Raw genomic sequence first — 22,288 nt, forward strand, 5'->3', positions numbered from 1 at the left:
TGTGGCGCACTGCACGGCAGCTGCTGCATTCCTCCACCGAGGTGCTGCGTGCCCCGTGCAGTGTGGGGCCCAGCAAGGGGCCCACGAGCAGCTTGGGCAAGGTATCAGTTTGCAGAATATTTGGGGAGCCTGTGGGATGAAGGCCGCTAGGCAGCGCAGGGATGCCGTAGTGGTGACATGTGCTGATTCATTTGCTGTCTCTAGAAATGTCAGGGGCCTTAGCCATGTGGACCGAAGCCCGTGCTCTTGCTTGTTCTGCCAGCCTGAGAGCAGGGCGAGAGGCCTGGCTTCGTGGAGCTCACAGTGGGATGCTCTGATTGACAGGAGTGGGGACACCAGGGCTGTGTTTCAGCTGCTCTGCCTCGCCAGGTGGGAGAGGCCTCCCATGCACCCGTGCTCAGAGAGGGTGATAGGGGCGTCTAGGAACTCTAGCCCATTGGATTACCTTGCATTTCAGAATTTATATTTTTTGGTGGAATGCTAATGATCCATCAACAGGAGGGATGAGACCAGCGCAGTCATGACAACAATGAAATCTTACACACTGACAGTGAAATCAAAGCACTTGCCCTGGGTGAGCCTTCCTTGCTGCAGACAGGGAGGGACAGAGAAAAACCATTTGGGATATCTGATTTTATGACAACAACCTGGGCTCTACTTATTTTCAAAAAAATAAAAAAAGAACCTAAAAATATCAACTTCAAGTCCTGGGAATAAGAGAGTGTACCTTCTGGAACTCTCAGGCCTTGAAATCATTCAGAGACTGTCCCTTCCCCAACTGCTTCACACATTTCAGAGTGTAGCCTGGGATTTCAAGATTAATGCCTTAGTGGTTGTAGAAGAAACCATCTGGTGATTACTTGTCACTCATATGACCGTGGAGACTCGGTTTGGGAAACTGGACCTAATTTGCTCCAATGAAGTCAGTCAAGGACTTGAACTTGAACCACAAATATATGAAAAGTGCTGGAGCTACATAGATGTATTTTCTCTCTTCTTTCAACATCCTTTCCTTTCCTGCATAGCCTTCACGCTTCTTTCTTCCTGTTTTAACATTTTGTTCCATGTACTTTATTTCACCCCAATTTCATGGCTGAGAAAGCAGAAAACAGTACTTCAGGAAGATAGTGAACTACTCTTGGTCCCCAAACCAACCCTATAGAAATCACAGAAGTCAAAGACACTAACTTAAAAACTGCTCAACATCCCTGAAGAGCACCAAGACAGAGCACCAGGGGACAGAGCGAATCTGTCAGTCCTGAGAAAACAATGACATTCAGGTCAGTCCCCAAAGCCCTGTGGTGAGAGCCTGGAGAGTGGACAGTCACCCCATTAACCCCTTCCTTTCCAAACCTTCAGGACTGACAGTCAACATCTGAGGAAACTACTACTTCCCAGCATTGCTTCTTGTGCCCACTCCCATAAGCCTGACCACTTGCTTCTCTCCCCAGAATTCTTGGCTCCTATTTTTCAGTTTTCTCCTTCCAGACTGGACCAACCACTATTTTTGTCACAGCTCAACAGTCCATGAAGAGTTATACCTCAGGCCATTCTCCTTCCATATAAATTGAGTTATCAAGTGTCTTGTTTGCAGTTTTCCTCACCAGGGAAATTTCCCTCATCATTATTTTCAAGAGCTTCCCCTGAGTACATTAGTGTGGCAATAATTTGCTTCTAGTATTATGTTCAACTCACCTGTGCACCAGGCCTGGGTGTCCTGTCCCATTTCAACTGGCTGTAGAGACCAGCGTCACCAGTGACACAGGCTGTGTCGAGGAAGAAGAGTCTGTGTGTTCCTTGACCATCGAACCATCTGTCCATGCAATTCCTTGTACCTCTTGACTCTCTCTGACTTAATCCTGTATATTCCATTTCCATTTCACGATGGATTCCTTCTACTCTTTCTTGATCAAGGTGGTGGATCTGAAGAGAGCAAAAACTGGTCACATATTCACATGCTATCCCATGTTATTCACATGCTATCCCCTCAGCCTACTGGGACCTAAGGGTGCAGATCATGTCCACAGCAGACATGATTTGTTCTGGAATTTTAGAAGCCTGCCCTGAAGATTTCCTTGTGCCTGCTATTGGAGTTTCTACACTGCACCTTCATCCAGTACCCTACCCACTCAGATCCCTCTTCCTAGTGTCTGTTAGATCACATGCAAGAGAAACTGATGCAAACTTTTTTTCTTTTTCTGGGTCATACTCAAAACTAATACCCTTCTGAGTTACCTGGTAAGTAGATGAAACATTATTCCCAACTATGCTATATGCCACCCTCCAGTTTGATAGAGGACCACCATGCACTGTGCCCCTTTCTTAGGGGTGAAGGCCCAAGGTATAGTAAATCTTTGCCATAGAGAGAATGTCTCCGCATGCCTCATGCCACTGCACCCCTAACAACTCCACCAATGCTGATGGCTCCTGAATTCTCATGAGGTTATTTCTTCCCCTCTGACTTACACATGTCTCTTTAGGCATCTATCTCCCACTCTCCACATTCCATACTCATTCTCACAGTGACTTATGGCGATGCAAGCAAAGGTCTCCCCACCGCTAATGTTGAACAAACTTACAAAACAATTTAATGATTTATAATCTTGAGTTTTCCAGAGTTTGGGGAATTGTCACTCCTAAGCATTGATAGTGAAACTGTAAGTTGGTACATTTCTACAGGCAGTATAACAATTTCTCTATTGATGTCTATAATGTGTAAAAATATATGTAAATATATGTATAGGTATAACTTACAACACATAAATACGTTAACTTAAATAATGTATGTGTGTATGTAACATAACTATCACATCTGTAAAACCTCTTATCAATCATCTCATTTCTTCATCTTTATCCTAAAGAAATGTGAGGACAAGGAAACACAGATAAGAGCACTTTGACTGTAGAACTGTATAAAAAAGATTAAAAAAAGAAGACTAAATGCCATCTAGCAAGGACTCACAAATAATTTATCACACATAATCTCATACAGTGAAATAGCATGTCCCCACAGAAAATTATAATGTAGAATTATTTTGACATGCTGTAGAATAAAATAAATATGATTTTATAAAAATACTACTTCCTTTGGAAGGTGATCCCTGACTCCTTACATTAAATAAAATTCCTTGCAATCTATATAAGCCCTGAATTTCCCATATGCAACACTAACTTCTCATTCAAATTCTTGTTGCTATCTCATTCAAATATCTCTTTCTACACCAAAACAGCAAGCTCTAAGATGGGTTGTTTTTCTCTGCGTCTCGGTTTTTAGAACTGTGCATATTGCGTTCAGTGAAATGGATGTGGCTTTAATAGTGTCTTCTCATTTCCATAAAACATGTCTGCATATTTACACATTTGCCTGGAGCCACGCCTGGAGGGATGTGCCCTGACGAGTAAGCAAAGCTTTCTCTGCGAGATAGATTTTGAGTAATTGCTATTTTCTTCTTTATATTCTTATGTGGTTTATGAAAGTTCACTCATGTGGCAAATACAGAGAAACAAAACAGAGGAACTGACAAAATTAAATGAAAACAAACCCCAGAAATCCAACTGCAGAATTGAGGCTACTAGAAGGGGAGGGGAGGTAGGGGACAAAGAGGGGGCACTGGCCTAGGGTAAAGGATTGTGGGTGCTTTGATGGTGGGGATGGGATGATGACATACACCTGAGAACATGTGACCTGGTGCCCCATGTCATAGCCAATGCTGTAAATGAATGTTACTTCAAGAAAGAAAAACAAATAAGTACAATTAAGTCTGAACCGTTTTCCACAAAACAATTAAAATCAATTATTTGTCTTTTACGGAACATTTGGTATTTTTGATGCGATGGATGTTAGTGCTTTTCTCATAATAAAATACATTTAGTGTGATCCAACATTTAGCACAATCCAAGACATTGTACTTTCTTTCTCTCCCACACATGTGGCTACTTGATATGAGACCAAAACAATCACAGGAGGAAATAGTAAGTCTTGGGAGATGACTCCTCTTGCTCCCGCACTGTCACAGCCAGCTCAGCTGAGCGATTTTCTGAGTTGGCCGCTGAGTCAACAAAAGGGCGAGCAGAGCTCATGTGCTCCTTATGGAAAAGTCCATTGCCTTAAGATCCCAACCCAGACCCAAGCTCTGCAGCTCTGCCTCTTCCTCATACCTATTGCACATTCATATCTGCAGCGTAGAATTTAAGTGGCCATATCAGTAGGACAAGCTGGCTCAGGTGCAGTTACAGCTCCCAGACCAGGCACTTAACACAAGGGCTGAATTTTCTTTCTCAAGACACGTCCATCACATTGACTAAGCTCTTTGCGTCCTCTCACTCTGGGACAAGAAAGATGGAGCAGCCTCTCTCTGGAGCACTGGTTTTCACCCCCAAGAGAGGGAAAGGCAGAGGTGGCATATTGTACCCAGCTCCTAAAAAAATCCCTGGAAATAATATTCTACTAAAATCTTATTAGTTAAAATGTTTGGAAAGCTCAAAAGGAGAACGAAAAATATTTTGCTTTTTGGCAATAACTATCACAGCAGTAGCATTTTATACACTCAAATTTCAATTCAACCACCTTATTTCTAGATCGTGTGAAAATATCTATTCAAATAATTTCCTGCAGGCTTACATTAGGGTTTAAGGATGCTGCCTGCTAAGGATATGGGATTTGGTAGCTGCACAGTCTTTAATAACACTAACTTTATCACACATGATCGAAGAACTTCATAGATCTTTTCAAAGCAGTTGAGAACACTTAGTTATAAACACAGAACTTGGAAAGAAACATAAAAACCTCTGCTTCATACCTTCTTTAAAGTGAAACTGCCAAAGAGCAGGACAAAGAGGTCTGAATAGATACACACATTGGTAAAATACTGCCAAGAGTCCACCATCCCTTCCTGGCAGGTATGTGTAATGGGGCAAATCTGTGCCCTCCTTGCTGGCAGCCCCCACATCGTCACTTGGGCAGAACCCCATCTGAACATTCTCTGTCCATCTTAGGCATCAAATGAGAGGGCAGGAGACCAAGTCCTCCCTGGCTCTTCAAGAACAAAAGCTGTAAGATGATTGAATATTTTCTTGGGACTCCAGATCAGGCCCAAACCATATATGAGGATGCAACTTCATCTGGGGCACAGTCATGGCCATGGATCCCAAGAGTGGAGCAGCTAGGTTTTCAGTCTGTGGAAATTATATCGTTCCATTCAACATTCTGCTGGGACATTGAACACACCCCTGTATGTGATTACATGTCCCCTACTCTTCCCAAAGGCTGGTGCATGTGTCTGCTAGCTGGGGGCAGATGGGAGGCGTGGGCAGTGCTGTATGTGGTGAGGTTATGGTTCTGTCAGGGATATAATGAGATACACTGAGTTTATTCATGCGCTTGATTACCTGGCCAGTTTGAACGGGTATTTATGTAGCCCACAAGAACAGTGGGGAAGCTCTGTGGCCCCAGAGTCGGGATTTAACCTGTTTTGCCCTCAGTGCAGCCAGCGGGGCACCATCATCTGTCACCATCAGAAGCTTGCTCTAAACTCACAAATGGCCGTGTAGCTTCTTGACCTGTTGACCACGACCAACTGTTGTTTCTTTGGGACAGAACGTTCTTCTCTTTCAAACCACATGAGCATGAACTACCAATGGCTGCTCCGAGGATTTTAATGGGGACAGTAAGCCCTGTAATTACTATTCTGGAGTGCTGTCAGCCATCTTCTCTCTTGCCAAGTTGACTAAAGGTCACTTAATTTTTCTTCATTAAAACATGAAGTGTCCCGGAAAATTTTGAAATTGTTGCTAAATGAAAACCAGTCAAAAAACTGAGGCCAAAAATTGTTGGCAACGCTCACGCTAAATTATGCAGTCTGCACATTGCAGGCAGCCTGTGGGTCCTGAGGCTGTCGCAAATAACAGGGGAATGTCACTGCTGCTCCCAACAGGAAGGGCCTCTGCCCCAGCAGTCTGGGCCCTGGGCCATGGCTGAACCTTACCGCCACTCCCAAGGAATGCTTTCTGTTTCACCCACACATGAAACTGTTACATATTCAAGGACAAATATTTATGAAGTCGTTTTTTCTAAGCATGAGACAGGCGGACTCTTCACAGGTCTATGAACTCTACCTTTGTTGCTCAGAATTTTCAGTGGGGAAGGTTATGCTTGGGGTCAGTCCTCCCACATAGGGCTCCTGCTTATTTTCCCGGGGCTCCCGGTACACAGTGCCCAGATGCTGCCACAAGCTCAGCGTTGCACTTCGAGCAGAGCCTCCCTGCAATGCTCACGCTTTCCTTCTATCCATCTTCCTCTTCCCAGGGCCTGGCCTCACAGCTCAGGGACATGCCATGATGGAGCAACATTTTCCACTAGACCTTAACCCAGGCTGGTAGCTCAAAGTGAGTAGTGGTTTACTTCAATGACACATTCGCATGGTATCAGTTTTTTAATACCTTTAATACTAAAGGAATGACAAACTGTTGGAATTCTGGGACAAAGAATGTAGAGACTTTGAGGCTTGGCATGGAAGGGGGGTTTGAAGACACTTGGATGAAACCACACAGGTGGCTGATTCTGGCCCCCAACTTTCAGGTTGACCTTCCAAATAGGTGAGGTTTATTAAGTAGAGCAAGACTCTGTTCTCAGGCACACTTTCCAATTGTGAGCACGCTTGGGGCACCTGACTTTTCTGAATTGTTTCACGCACTGCACCATTATACTGCCACAGAGCACTAGCACAGAGCTTCTCCTGCACTGTGCTGTACTGGCTGAGGTGACAGACACTTGAATTGCACAGTTAAGGAAAGAACTAGACATTGCCTGAACCAAGAAAGACTCTGGGGCCATTGTAGTGTTTTGTTTTCTGTGATGCTACCCACAGATTTCCCTTTGGTCTGTATAATGTCAGGTCCGAGGAAACTGGCTCAGAAAAGTCCTCCCTTGCTGTTTCCAAATAATGATATAAGACAGTTTCTATTACACCTGTGGGCTTCTTCTGCCCACCTTTTTACTTCATTGCTTCAAAATGACTTGCAATAGACAGCTTATTGCAATAGACAGCAACAGACAGTATTGGGAACAACTTCATAGGAAGATCAAAATCAGCATGTGACAATGTAAACAAACAAACAAACAAAACACTTCCAAATTCACTAGATGCCAAATTTTAGGTTACAAATATTTATATAGAGAATGACTTTGACAAGATAAAAAATTCTATGCATAGATAAAAAATTCTTAAATATTAGCAATGATTATCCCAGGATAGTGAAATGGCAGACAATTTAGATCTTTATAGCAAGCTGTTTCCATATGATTTAGAATAAGTTTATGTTAAAGAAGAAAATAAATGTTGTTTAGCAGGAAAAAGCACTGATTCAGGGGTTGCAAGTTTTTAGTCCAGTCCTGGTTCATTACAAATGGATTTTATATGTGAAACAGGTGGATTCAAATGAAACTATGGACAATGAGCTGCTCAAGAACTGTAAGAATATAAGCAGTAACCAGGGACTTTTCAAACCACCCCATGGCACACAGCAAGTCAGTGATCCTGGTGCTACCCACCTGCTCCTGCATTAGGGACACGTGGAGGGTATTGGGTCTTACAGCAAAGCAGGGATCTAGCTGCTAGAACTAGAGCAGGAAATGAAAGGCTTACCTAGGGCTGAGTTCCTTGAGTTCCCTTGCTTACTCCTTGCCTTTCTCAAGGTTGGCCCTAGAGAACACAGCCAGCCTTATTTATATAGACTGAGACTGCAAAAATTAGTCCTCATTAGTGAGACGAGAAATGGCAGGGGAAAAGGCAAGCAGTAGGTCACCACAGAACTTTTTGCACAACCACACTGGGGACATAGTTCTTAAATGCCTTTTAGCTTAATGGGACTCTTATAGGCACTTTTCATAATGTTCCAGGGCGTGGGCCTGCTTTTCAGTCGTGCGATAATGAGCCATGCTGTGACAAATGTTCCTTGGCCCTCCGCTTAGGCAGAGGAGTCCCAGAGGCAAACCCCATTAGGAGCAGCAGGTGCCTAAGAGATCCAGGGATCAAGCAAAGCAAGGGATCCACCTGGCAGGTTTTCATCATCTAGAAAAAATAAATGACTGATGAGAGGCAGTGCGGAGTATGGGGGTTTGGGGAAGAAAGCAAGTTGTGGGGCTATGATTAAGAAGATGATTTAGGGTTGCCTGGGAAGCGATCAGGGTTCATGGAGTAAAGCTGCAATGCCCACATCAAGGCCCACAGCACCTTCTTCCTTTCCTTTCCTTCCTCTGATGGAAACGTGTTTCCTCAGAGTCCTTAGAGTATAAAGAACTAGGAGCTTCTCAAGCTGTTCTAAAGGGGGTTTTCTGGTAAAGCTTCAACATGGAACTCTTGAGAAGCTAAAAGAGGAACAACAGCAGGATGGGAGGGGCTTCATGGGTAATCTGTTCAGAACCCAAAATGGTCTCTCATTCATCCTGGCATCCATGTTTCTTTCTATGTCTGTTTCTTTCAACATTCTAATCCCTCATGATACTAACAGGCTTGTGCTGCTTATTCAAAGCGTCTAGATCATCAAGCTTCAGTTTATGCATGACTCTGCCTTGTCATAACCAGCTGGGATGGATGTGGGTAGAGCTGCCCTGGTTAAAAGAGGTGTGATCAGATACATCTCTCAAGTGATAATAAAGGAATATGAAATCAAATAAATCCACAAGAACCAAGAGGATTGAAGAAGAAAGTGGGGCCTCCCCGGTGGCACAAGGGGTTAAGACACAACCTATGAAACTATCCACAGCCTCTGCAGCAAAAGTTCGATCCCTGGCCAGGGAGCTACCCACATGGTGCCTTAACCCTCTCTTGTCACGCCTTCTGCTCCGCTCAGCAGTTTATTTCAGTCAATCTCCCTGTTCTGTTCCCCACTCTGTCTCTGGTGAATCCTTTTGTCCCCAGCCCCTCTGGCCTATACCCCAGTTCTTGTATGAATAAATAAATAAATCTTTAAAAAATTAAAAAAAAGAGGTATGATCAGGATCAGGTGTTTACTAGTCAATAACTAGTAAACACTATTAATGAAAAGACTCAACCTACAATGGTTAACTTGTTAGAGTCAGGAGAGTATATTCCGAAAATACATAGACGTTCCCTTTTGTCACCTTTCCACGGTGACTCAAAGAGTGCCCACTACACAGCAGGTAAATGATGAGATGAAGTCTTCCAGAAAGCATTTACTACTCATCGTGCAGTGGAATATTGTGCTTGGTGATGGAGGGGAGGAATAATAGAGAATTTTATGAATTAAAATTCTTGCCGTTAAGTGGTTTTTATCTAATTGGAAAAAACTCAGGCAGATATAAAAGTATGCAGGTGCAATGGGGATATCAGCAATGGTCCTGATGGATGTGAATGTCATGCTAATGGGACAATTGGGGAGAGTTTAATAAAAGGATTATTTACAAAATTATGGGATGGTGTATCACATATGGAGCATTAGCTAGAGATCAAAGCATTACTATGCCTAGATCTGGAGGCCCATGGGGAAGGGAGAAGACTCCAGAATGGTGAAAGGGAGCCACAGTGGTATGGGAGGGCTGTTGGGCAGGGGATGTGGCCTTAGTAGAGGCAGAGGTTAAGTTGGGAGAACAGGACCCTGCCTGACTCTACTCAACTCCAGTCTCAGGCCTTTTATCTGTGTCTCCCATTGACTAACACCAACCTGAACACAAAACACAAAAGATTTCAAGGCAGTTTGTAAAGTTATTCCTTGGGGGCATGAAGCAGCATGGAAAAGGATGAAGAGCTTATCAGAAGAAGAAAATTGTAACTACCTAGCAAAGTGAGGGATAATATATTACTAATACAATCTATATCTTTTTTATTTTATTGCACATGGTTAATTCCTTTTCCGTCATAAGCAGATTCTGAAAGCAGAGAAACAAATAGAAATAAACCAGTCTTCTGCTCCGAAGCTCAAAGCTGACTCTTGTTGAGTCCACAGGGAGTGAGTGGTTTTTGACCAATTTCTAGAGACAGGTTTGAGAACAAAAAAACCAGAGAAGTATACAACTAAGCCCTCTTTTCTCTGTCAACCTCTGATATTTCCCCCCAAATCTATTTGGATGTTTGTCTCATAATGTCCTCTCTCAAAATTCAATCAGCAGAGAGGGGTAAGCAAGTAAGAATGCTATGTAAATTCTTTTAGTTGACAAGTTTAAAACTCTACCCCCCTTCCCCTACTATCCTCAAAAGAGAGATTCATTTGATATACATTTAAAAAGTAAAATTAATTGATAGATTGGAATGATGGAGAAGAAGGTAAGATTTTCAACTAGCTTTGTTGGTTGGTTGGATGGTGGAACCGCCAAATTGGAGGATATTTATGCAGACCTGGTTGTGGTACTTTGAGAGATTTGTAATTCTCAACTACCTCTAAACTATTGGAAACTTCTCAGTGCTAACTGAAAAAGAAATTCATATACACAAAACTGCAAATGGCCATATTATATTGACTTAAACTAGGTTGCAACCCATTTGTTATAAGCAGCACTATAGGAAATATGGATCTCATGAAAATAACACAGATGAGAAAGCACAAAGTCACAGGCCTCAAGTAGAGAAGAGGCTTGTGAGAACCCATAACTAGTTTTGATAATACAAAAAATAGGAAGTTACCACTGAGCAGAAACTATGAGAGTAAAACACAGCATCTATGAAAATCAATTGCCACAGGTCTTCTTTTAGACAAAATAAAAAAAGTAATTCATAAAAAAAAAAAGATAATGAGTTCAAACACACTTTGAGAGCAACTGCTTTTAGGACATTGAGACATCCAGATGGATACAAATGATCAACTTCATGAGATGAAGTTTTCAAGCAGGGATTTAGACTGCCATTGTAGCTATATTGATCATTTAATAGCTATAATCATTTAATAGCTATAATGATCATTTAATAGCTATATAAAGCTATAACCAATATTGTTCTGTGGCAAATCTCATGCTAAGCACTTGGCAACTTTGCAAATGTTGTAACATATGATCTTCACTAATAAGATAGTCATACTGAAGTTCAGAGCCTTCAACCTCCTACATAAAATCAAGCATCTAGTAAAATATATAGCTAAAGTTTATGCTCCAATTTCATTCTAAATTCACGTCTCCATTTGTGTGTTAGAGAGCAATAAAAGGGTCAGAAAAAGAAAATTTTAAATATTTAAATTAAGAAGTTAAATAAGAAATGGTTGATTTATGGACTTTCCAGTAAAGCAATATTGCTTTGAAAATAGAAATTATAAAAATCAAAATACTAATGGTATTAAATGATTATAACACGCAGTTTGTTTCGATTCATGTATGTTTCGTTTCACACATGTTTTCTTTCATCTAAACTGATTTTTTTGTTGTTGTTAATGTGGAACAAAACAAAGGCAAAGATTTAGTTCATTTTGTCACCAAATTCTACAGTGGTAAGATGCAATCAAATTTGCTTAATTTTACACTTCGTTTCATCACTGCATATTCCACAGTGGGTTTCTCCAACTTCAGAATATTTTCCTCTATATTTTGAACACAGATGTGTTTTTTTTTTTTAAGCTGAAAAAAAGACCCAGGCAGAAATGCTTCAGAAGGCTGGAATGCAAGAGCAAAGCTCTTTCTCTCCCTTTTTACCCCACCCTACTCCTCCCAACCATATGTTCCAAAAGAGCCAAAGAGAATTTGGTGCTGACTGTGGAGAGAGAATGTGAGGGGAATGAGGGAAAAAAGATATTTTGCATTTGGGAAATTAAGTATATGAGATTTTTGATGGAGAGTAATCTAATGAGTACTATCTATTTGACTTTCAACTCTTTCCTAACAAGTTACCATATGGCGATGAAGGATAATCAAAATACAATATATCAAAAATGTGTGTAATGCAGCTAAAGCAAAGAAACTGAAAAATTACATAAAGAAAAATATTTTAAAATAAATAACCCATATTTCTCCATGAACAATTTAAAAAAATGTAAATAGGACAGAAACAAAAAGAATAATAGAGAATACTAATGGCACACACACAAAAAAAAATGGAAATTGAGAAAATAAGTGAAAAAAATCTTTGTAAAGGCCAATAAAATTGATAAAATGTTAGCTGGGATATTAGCTGGGTTCTGAGAGAAATGGAGAGGGAGAGAGGGAGAAATTCATTACCAATATTAGGAGGGGCTAAAAGAAGGAATAAAAGAATATTAAACACAATTTTATGCCAATAAAGTTGACAACCTAAAGGAAATGTCCGTGAAAGATAAAATGATCAAAAATAGATAATTAGAAGATGTAGAAATCTTGACTAGTCTTATAACTTAACATAGAATTCATAATTATACCACCCCCTTCTCTCTCTGTCTCTCTTACACACACATACACAGAGAGAGAGAGACAGACAGACAGACAGAGAGGTGCACATGTGCTTAACTGATAAATTCTGTCACCATTGATTTAAAAAATAACTCAATCCTGCCATCACTTTCATAAAGTATGGAAGAAGGGACCACTTCCCAGTTTACTCATTACTCACCCTTTGAAATAAATAATTCATTCAACTCAGTATTACCGTCTTTCCACAACCAAATAAGAATACTAAGGACCAATAGGCTTCATTAATATACACTCAAAATTTTAACAGAATATAAGCAAATCAAATCAAGCAAAATAGGGGGGGCGGAGCAACATGGCGGCGAGGAGACGCTGCGAGTAAGATCTCCCATTAAAAAAAGTTAATAGGGAGGAAAAGCGGCAGGTCCCAGTGAGAAGTGGGACACGGAAGATAAACGGGTGACGCCAGCGAACTGCCCGAAGAAGAAAGTGGCCATAAAAGAGGACTAGAAGGGAGGGAAGCGCAGAACCCTGCTCCCCTCCCCCGCCCACAGAGGCGGCACTCTCCGACCGGCAGAGAGGAGGAAACAACAAACCAAAACAACCAACAAGAACAAACTACGCAGCAAGCGGGACTGTGAGTGGAAAGGAACTATTGCAGCCACCACACCCCGTGAACGGGAGCTGAGGCGAACCCTGCAGGATTCGCCGCGGCGGCGAGCAAACGGCTCCGGGCGCCATTAGAGAAGAACAAAGACCCCGGGAGACGCGCACACAGCCCGGGCTGCCGGTAAGCTGGCGCGGATAGCGGCGCGCTAGGGGAGCTTGAAAAGCAAGTGCAGACCTGGATCGCGGCTGCCCAGGTCCCCGCGCCTGCGACCTAGGCTTGCAGGGAGACGACCTAGGCTTGCAGGGAGATGCGCGGAGGTCCTCACTGAGGTGAAGGTCCCTCCCTGAGTGAGCAGGAACCAGGCGCCCAGGCACGGGAGCAGTGCAAAAGGCGCCCTTCCCGCGCCACTGAACTGGGCTACAGCCCGCGTCCTGGACCTGAGGGCTTTGAACTGAGACCCGGGGCATGAAAATTCGGGGCGTGGTTTCTCCACGACGGTGGGGCACAAGGCAGACACAGCACCCCAAAGCTGTTGAGGTGTACCCTACCATTCCCGCTCTGTTCTCTGTCCCACGGGGTGGGGGGAGGCGAAAAACAGCCCCCCAAGGACAATAGGAGAGATCTCTGGCGCCACCTAGCGACCAGGAAAAAAAAAGTCACTAACACCCTATAAAACAGGACATTTCTTAAGACTGCTTGAAAAGGGCAGAAGGTTTCTGGAGGACCCAGTGGCCAGCCGGGAAGTTATTCCACGCCAGGCCCCTTCCGACCAGCAGTCTGAGCCCACAGAGGGAGCAGGCACCCACGTCCGGGGCAGACCGGGTGCGCAGAAGAGTGTGCCTGAAACCGGAGGCGCAGGGACTGCATCCCGCTTCGCCATTTGAGAACAGGGACATTTCTTCAGTAAAAACTGCCTAAAACCAGCAGAAAGCTCCCCCAGAAGACAGAGATGGCTCCTGGAAGAGCCAGAGGGGAGCGGAGAAGTTCACCCAAGATGTCAGTCAGTCCGAGCAACACAGTGTCCCAACGCATACGACAAATTAGAAAACAGACAGTAGGGAGTAGAAGAACCACACGCAACCTAAAAACGCCTCAGGAAAGAAGCACACCACAAAAAGAAAACCACTCCCCAGATTGCAACGACAGCAACTTGGAAGAACTTCTGAGCCTTCCAGAAAGAGAATTTAAAATTGCCATGATTAAAAAAGTGATAGATCAGAAGAAGGAAATTGAGTCCCTAAAGAGGGAAGTAAGAGAAATGCAGGAGATCAAAGAATTAATGGAGGAACTAAAGAACTCTGGGAAAAGCAATGAAAGCAGAATAGATGAAATGGAAGAACGAATAAGTAATCTTGAAGACACAGAAATAAAAAGAACCAAAACAGAAAAGGAAAGAGATGTATGAAGGAAAAAGAATGAAGAAAGACTTTGGGAACTATCTGACTCCATGAGGAAAGGAAATATAAGAGTTATAGGAATTCCAGAAGGAGAGGAGAGAGATGTAGGAACAGAGAAAATATCCATGGATATAATTGAAGAGAACTTCCCAAATGAGAAGAAGGAGCTGAAAATTGATATACAAGAAGCAAGAAGAACACCAAACTTCCACGACGAAAGGAAAAACACAGCAAGACACATAATAGTAAAGCTCCCAAGAATCCAGGACAAGGAAAAAATAATGAAGCTGACAAGAGGGAAGAAACAGATAACATTCAAAGGAAAACCAATCAGGCTGACATCAGACTTCTCTGAAGAAACACTACGGGCAAGGAGAGAGTGGAGGGACATAGTCAACAGACTCCAAGAAAACAGATGCCAACCAAGAATACTCTATCCCGCAAAGCTCTCTTTCCTCCATGAAGAAAGAATATGGACCTTCCCAGACAAAGAGAAACTCCGGAATTTCATTGCGACTAAACCCCCACTCCAAAAAATACTACAAGGAATCCTAAAGCCAGAACCTCAGAGGGACGAATAACAACGAAAGAAGAGCAAAAAAAAAAAAAAAGTTATTAAAAGAATAAATAAATAAAATCAAAGGAAAGACAAACATAATGGCAAATACAGATGCTAACATATCAATATTAACTCTAAATGTAAATGGACTAAACTCTTCAATAAAAAGACACAGAGTTGCAGCCTGGATTAAGAAACAAAACCCAACCTTTTGCTGTCTCCAGGAAACACATTTAGCTACAAAAGATAAAAATAGGCTCAAAGTCAAAGGATGGAAAACAATCCTACAAGCAAATGGGCCAAAAAAGAAAGCAGGAACAGCTATACTTATATCAGATAAAACAGACTTCAAACTCAAAAAAATAAAAAGAGACCCCAATGGTCACTACATTATGATTAAGGGGACAATACTTCAAGAAGAAATAACACTCATTAACATATACTCACCAAACGAAAGAGCACCAAAATATATCAGACAACTGTTGTCCTCTCTGAAAACAGACATCAGAGAAAACACATATGTAGTGGGAGACTTCAACACACCACTATCAACAATGGATAGATCAACAAGACAAAAAATAAGTAAAGAAACTAAAGCTCTAAATAAGGACCTAGAGCATTTGGGCTTAACAGACATCTATAGAACACTAAACCCAAAAAAAACGGAGTACACATTTTTCTCAAGCGCACACGGATCATTCTCCAGGATCGATCACATACTGGGCAGGTTGCCCAGCCGGACCTAGGGACCGTGGCGCAAGCCATTAGCCCTAAGGGTCACTGCAGGGGGAGGTGCAGCACATCAACAGATACACCAAGATTGAAATCATACCAACCATCTTTTCTGACCACGAAGGCATCAAACTAGAAATAAATCATAAAAAGAAGGCAAGGAACTATCCTACCTCATGGAGATTAAAAGCCACACTACTGGAAGACCACTGGACTAACGAGGAGATCAAAGAAGAAATTAAAAAATTCTTTGAATTGAATGACAAGGAGGACACCAATATCCTAAATGTATGGGATGCAGCAAAAGCAGTAATAAGAGGAAAATATATAGCAATAGAAGCTCACATCAAGAAACAAGAAAGAACTCAAAGAAACAACCTAATCTCGAAGCTCAAAGATCTAGAAAAAGAACAACAAAAAAACCCCAGAACCAGTAGAAGAAAAGAAATAATAAAAACCAAAGCAGAAATAAATGAAATTGAAACTAAAAAAACAATCCAAAAGATCAATGAAACCAAGAGCTGGTTCTTTGAAAAAATAAATAAAATAGACAAACCCCTAGCCAGGCTCACAAAGGAAAAAAGGGAGAAAGCACAAATACACAGAATCATAAATGAAAGAGGAGAAATCACAACGGACACAGCAGAAATCAAAAGAATAATCAGTAACTACTATGAACAGTTATATGGAAACAAGTTCAACAATCTAGAGGAGATGGACAAATCCCTACAACTCTACAATCACCCAAAGCTAGATAAAGAAGAAATAGAACACCTAAACAGACCAATTACAAGCAGCGAAATTGAAATGGTAATTAAAAACCTCCCCAAAAACAAAAGCCCAGGACCTGATGGATTTACAAATGAATTCTACCAAACATTCAGAGACGAATTAGTGCCTATCCTTCACAAACTCTTCCAAAAAATTGAGAAGGAAGGGACAATACCAAACACGTTCTATGAAGCCAATATTACACTAATACCAAAACCGAATAAGGACAACACAAAAAAGGAAAACTATAGGCCAATCTCCCTAATGAACACTGATGCAAAAATCCTCAATAAAATTTTAGCTATCAGAATCCAACAATGTATCCATAAGATAATTCACCACGACCAAGTTGGATTCATTCCAGGGGCACAAGGATGGTTTAACATCCGAAAATCAATCAACGTTATCCAACACATCAACAAAAAGAAATATAAAACCATATGATAATATCAATAGATGCTGAGAAAGCTTTCGACAAAGTGCAACACCCATTCATGATAAAAGCCCTTGAAATTCTTGGGATACAAGGAACATACCTCAACATCATAAAGGCCATCTATGACAAGCCAACAGCCAGTATCATTCTCAATGGTGAAAAGCTGAAAGCAATTCCATTAAGATCTGGAACAAGACAAGGATGTCCACTCTCACCACTGCTTTTCAATATAATACTGGAAGTCCTAGCCAGAGCAATAAGACAAGAGAAAGACATCCAAGGAATCCAAATAGGAAAGAAGAAGTCAAACTATCACTATTTGCAGATGATATGATAATATACATAGAGAACCCCAAAATCTCCACAGAAAAACTAATTCAACTCATCAATCAATTCAGTAAAGTGGCAGGATACAAAATCAACACGCAAAAGTCAGTAGCCTTCCTATACACAAACAATAAATCTGAAGAAGAAGAAATCAAAAAAACCACCCCTTTTATTATCGAAACAAAAAAAATCAAATATTTGGGAATAAATCTAACAAAAGAGGTAAAGGACCTATACAAAGAAAACTATGAAACACTGTTAAAAGAAATAGAAGAAGACACAAAGAAATGGAAAGACATCCCCTGCTCATGGATTGGAAGAATAAACATTATTAAAATGGCCATCCTACCAAAAGCAATATACAGATTCAATGCTATTCCAATCAAAATCTCAATGGCATTCTTCAAAGAAATAGAGCAATTATTGATGAAATTCATATGGAATCACCAAAAACCCCGAATAGCCAAAGCTCTACTGAAAAAAAAAGAAGGAAATGGAGGCATCAAACTCCCAGACTTCAAACTCTACTACAAAGCCATAATCATCAAAACTGCATGGTACTGGAACAAGAACAGACATACAGACCAATGGAATCGAATAGAAAATCCAGAAATAAACCCACAGATTTATGGTCAACTAATCTTTGACAAAGGAGCGAAGACTATGCATTGGAGCAAAGAAAGTTTGTTCAATAAATGGTGCTGGGAAAACTGGGTCGCTACATGCAAAAGAATGAAGCTTGACCACTACCTCACACCATACACAAAAATCAACTCAAAATGGATTAAAGAACTAGACATAAGACCTGAAACCATAAAATACATAGAAGGAAATATAGGCGAAACACTACGGGATTTGCACATCAAAGACATCTTTACAGACACATCACCCAAAGCAGTGATAGTGAAGAGAAAGATAAACAGCTGGGACTACATCAAATTAAAGAGCTTCTGCACAGCAAAAGAGACAATAACAAAAACAAAGAGAAACCCTACCAACTGGGAGAACATTTTTGCACCCAACACTAATGATAAAGGACTGATCACAAAAATCTGCAAAGAGCTGATGAGACTCAGCAACAACAAAGAAAATAATCCAGTCAAAAAATGGGCAGAAGAGCTAAAAAGAAACTTCTCTGAAGAGGAAATGCAAATGGCCAACAGACATATGAAAAAATGTTCAACATCACTTGTCATCAGGGAAATGCAAATCAAAACTACCATGAGATACCATCTCACACCAGTGAGAATGGCACATATTAAAAAAACTAGCAACAACAAATGTTGGCGAGGATGTGGAGAAAAAGGAACTCTTGTGCACTGTTGGTGGGAGTGCAAACTGGTCCAACCACTATGGAGAGCTGTGTGGAGATTTCTGGACCTACTAAACATAGAGCTTCCATAGGATCCAGCAATTCCACTCCTAGGTATTTACCCAAAGGACACAGAAACATCAATTCCAAAGAGTACCTGCACTCCTATGTTTATAGCAGCACTGTTTACAATAGCTAAGCTTTGGAAACAACCCAAATGCCCAAAAATAGATGACTGGATCAAGAAGATGTGGTACATACATACCATGGAATATTACTCAGCTTTCAAAAAAGATAAACACATGCAATTTGCAGCAACATGGATGGCACTGGAAGGGATCATGCTCAGCGAAATAAGCCAAAAAGAAAAAGAAAAATACCGGATGGTCTCACTCATAGCAGGAATCTAGAAAACTTAAATAAGGGACCAGGAAAATGAATATAAGAAAGTGAAAATCAAAATCAACAAAAAACTATGAACCAGAGACACTTTTGGGGGGTGGGGGGCGGGAGGGGAAGGATTGGGGTCAGAATGGGGCGTTTGCAATTGTATGGGGGAATATAAAAATAAAATTTAATATTTAAAAAAAAAAAAAATCAAGCAAAATATAAAGAAGGCAACACATCATGATGAAGTAAGACTTACTCCAGGAATGTAAAGTTGGTTTAAGATTTAAAAATCATTTAGCATAATTATCCCAATGTCAGAATAAAAAGCAAAAACCATATATTCCTCCTGGTATAGACAGACATGATTCTGGAAGTATCATTTAATCCCTGATAAAGTTATCCTAAAGAAAAACTGCCCAAATGAGTACTTAGTACACAGCAGAAAAACTTTTTCAGCACCAACTAAGGACAAGTACAAGCAAGAAAACCAAGGATCTGATCTTCATCTAGTGAATATGCCCAGTTTCTTCCTTGTCAATAACTCAGAATCACATAACCATTGGTGTGGAAAGTTCCATTCCTTTTTATACCATGACAATAAATTGTGTTCTATTTTCCTGACTGAATTCAGTACTTTTTCTTTTGGAAGTCAGATCACCTCTATGTTAGGATAGTTTGATTTTACACTTTATAAACGCTGGTCTAATTTAGTTTCCCCCTTATTCATAGGGTTATTAGTCAGGGGACATTATCTTTCTGCCTACAGTATGGTCATTCTGTGGTTTCAAAGGAAAGCTCCAAACCTCTCTCGCTGTTCCTCCCATGGTGGGACCCTCATCTATAATCACAGATTCTCTTCTGCTCTCTGTCTCCTCAGGCCACTGAGCTTTCTGCTTCAGGCTTTCCCCTTTGAAACCACTTCGATTTTGGATTACCTTCAAAAAAAAACCTGATCAATGTGAATCTTAACCCAGTGTGGCCCACTTCCTTCAAGAATCAGAACCCTCTCAGTTTCTGATTACTTTCGGTCAGATAATTTTTCTTCTGCATAAGGTTTTTAGTTGTTATTGGCAGGCTGAGTAGAGTGAGGATATAAAGTACTCCACCATGACCCAGCCCAGAATCTACTTCCTGTGGTGCACATTCTTAGAAAATGGTGGTTGTTGGGCCTCTCTGGTAGCCTAGGGTTTAAGTCTCAGCGCTACCACTTCAAAGGCGTGAGTTTGATCCCCGGCTAGGGAGCTGACCTGCACGGCAAAGCAGACCTCTCCTGCCTCACCCGCTGCTCCCCTCAGCAGTGTATTTCAGTAAATCTGGCTCTTCTGCTCCCCACTCTGTCTCTGGTGAATCCTCTCACACATACCCCTGCACCCCAGTTCTTCTATGCAAAAATAAATAAAATCTTTAAAAATATATCAGAAAATGGTGGTTGCGGTTGACAGACACCTGAAGAGGTGTGATCCTGAACCCCTAAATCATATACAGTGCTATAAACCAACATTGCCTCTATAAAAATAATGCAATAAAAAGAAAATAAAAAGAAAATGGTATGCTTCCAACAATTTTTAAATTAATCCAGTCGGTAAAATGACAATTTCATTGCAGTATATTTAAATTGGAAATACTTCAAACATACATGTCTGTTGAAACTTAGCTGTTGTCCTTCAAACCTTGATTTACTACCACTCGTATGAAACTTGGCCTCATTTTTAAAATGCCATTCACCAGGCACTGATCACTGTTTAATATTTAATATTTCTTAATATTTAATATTTCTTTTCTTCAGAACCTCACTATAGCTTAAAAGGGCAGAGAGGCAGTACCTCAACCCTCAGGATATAGCTGAAGGCAGTTTAGAGAGTGGAAATCACAAGTCCTGTTTTTCACAGCTTAGAAACTAAGAAAACTGGGATCTGAACCAGGTATTCCACATATACTCTTGGATATTACGCTGCTGCCGCTTGGCATAACTCTCCAGTCAGAAGTAAAATCTCTTTTCTTTAAATTCCCTTAGCACGTTCAATCCCCTTGGCCATTAATCACGTTCTGCTTAATTATCAACTGGCTTCAATTCCCCTACAGGCTTTGAGCTCAGAGGCCATATTTTAATCAGGACCTTTCATGAGAGACTATAAAAGAGGCTTGGGTTCGAGTCCTGCTCTCTCTTACTTGTATGAAATCATAGAACCTTTCTAAAATTTTCTCCAGCATAGAGTGGAGCCTATCACACTACACATGGTTATGGTAAAAACTAAGTCAAATAAAGCATCCACAAGCTCAGGTGTTCTTAAAGTTCCAGAAGGTGTTTTCCTCAGGTAACCTCTGACCAACACCAAACCTGAAGCTGTTCACCTCCATCTTCCAGGAGAGAAAGCTGGTGCTTTACAGGGCGGTGGTTTCAGCAACAGGCTCTCCCTGGCTGACCCAGCGCGGCCTGGAAATGCCTCTGCCAGGACACACAGATCCTGGCACTGGCTGGCAGAGAGCCTGGCCCACCTTCCCGGTACCTGGGGGCGAGGTGAAAGGTTGGTAGCAGCTCTCAAATCAATCTTGGAAAGTGACACTTCGCCTGCATCCACTGGCCTAACTGACTTCCCGCAGTGAAACCTTTATTTTGAAACTGGACTCCAGAGTCACCACTGGCTAAAAAGACAAAAATAATGTCGTTAACTCTGTTTGTTTGACTTGGGATAACGCGTCCTGAACTCATAACAAAAGGCCTCTTGTTAGCGAATGGAAACGCGTAATTAAGAGGACTTTTCCACCACTTTTAACGAGCTTTTGGTTTCCTCTCTGCCTAACTCTCTCATTTTTTTTTAATGAGATAGCCATTTCCTCCTGCCCAAGACTCACAGATACTCTAAGCCATAAAACAGACAGCTTTGATTTTCGTCCTAGTGTGAAGTTTTGGTATTAATTTCTTCATCGGGCGACCTGGGCCGCGCTCTTCTGCTAAATGGGCTGTTAATCTTTGAAAATTAACAAGGTGTCTCAGGCCAAAATATGAAAGAAATAAGGACCTAAAGAAAAAGAGAAAGAATTTGGGGCAGGGGGGAAGTAGGTTTCTGCTTGGGGCAGGTGGAAACACTGACTTTTCCTGGGTTTCCAGAAACCCCTCCCAATTAAGATCCGAGTGTAACCCGGGTCTGTGCAGCCTGAGGAGCGGGTTGGGGACCAGCTGAGGTAAATGGAGATGGTGCTGCGGAGCAGGGAACAATAGGCAGGCCCCAAGATGTGTAGGTGGTGAAGGGCAGAGAAGGCCCTCGCTGAAGACTGTAGCACCAGCCTCATCCAGCCTGCGGCCTGCCATCTGGAAAAAGGCAGCCTTGGCAGATTTGGGCAGGAAACTGCTTACTTATGAAAAGTTATTTAAAAAAAAAAAATCTTTAAGTCTCTTAAGACTTTGGGAAATCCTAGATAGAGCTTAGTGCAAAA

At 41.4% G+C, this 22,288-nt stretch overlaps 1 long non-coding RNA gene across 1 annotated transcript in view; it reads right to left on the reverse strand.

Annotated features, from left to right (window-relative positions):
• LOC129145161 (uncharacterized) overlaps positions 1 to 22,288 on the reverse strand; it is a 105,036-nt gene that overhangs the window by 13,366 nt on the left and 69,382 nt on the right. The window contains exons 3-5 of the long non-coding RNA XR_008550315.1: positions 21,361 to 21,496; positions 1,696 to 1,923; positions 728 to 1,093 (exon numbers count right to left, since the gene is read on the reverse strand). This is a non-coding gene — a long non-coding RNA (uncharacterized LOC129145161). The remainder of the gene's footprint in view (positions 1 to 727; positions 1,094 to 1,695; positions 1,924 to 21,360; positions 21,497 to 22,288) is intronic.

The sequence above is a fragment of the Talpa occidentalis genome, unplaced genomic scaffold, assembly GCF_014898055.3.
Source record: "Talpa occidentalis isolate TD23 unplaced genomic scaffold, MPIMG_talOcc4v2.1 talOcc4.9, whole genome shotgun sequence".
Classification (NCBI taxonomy): domain Eukaryota; kingdom Metazoa; phylum Chordata; class Mammalia; order Eulipotyphla; family Talpidae; genus Talpa; species Talpa occidentalis.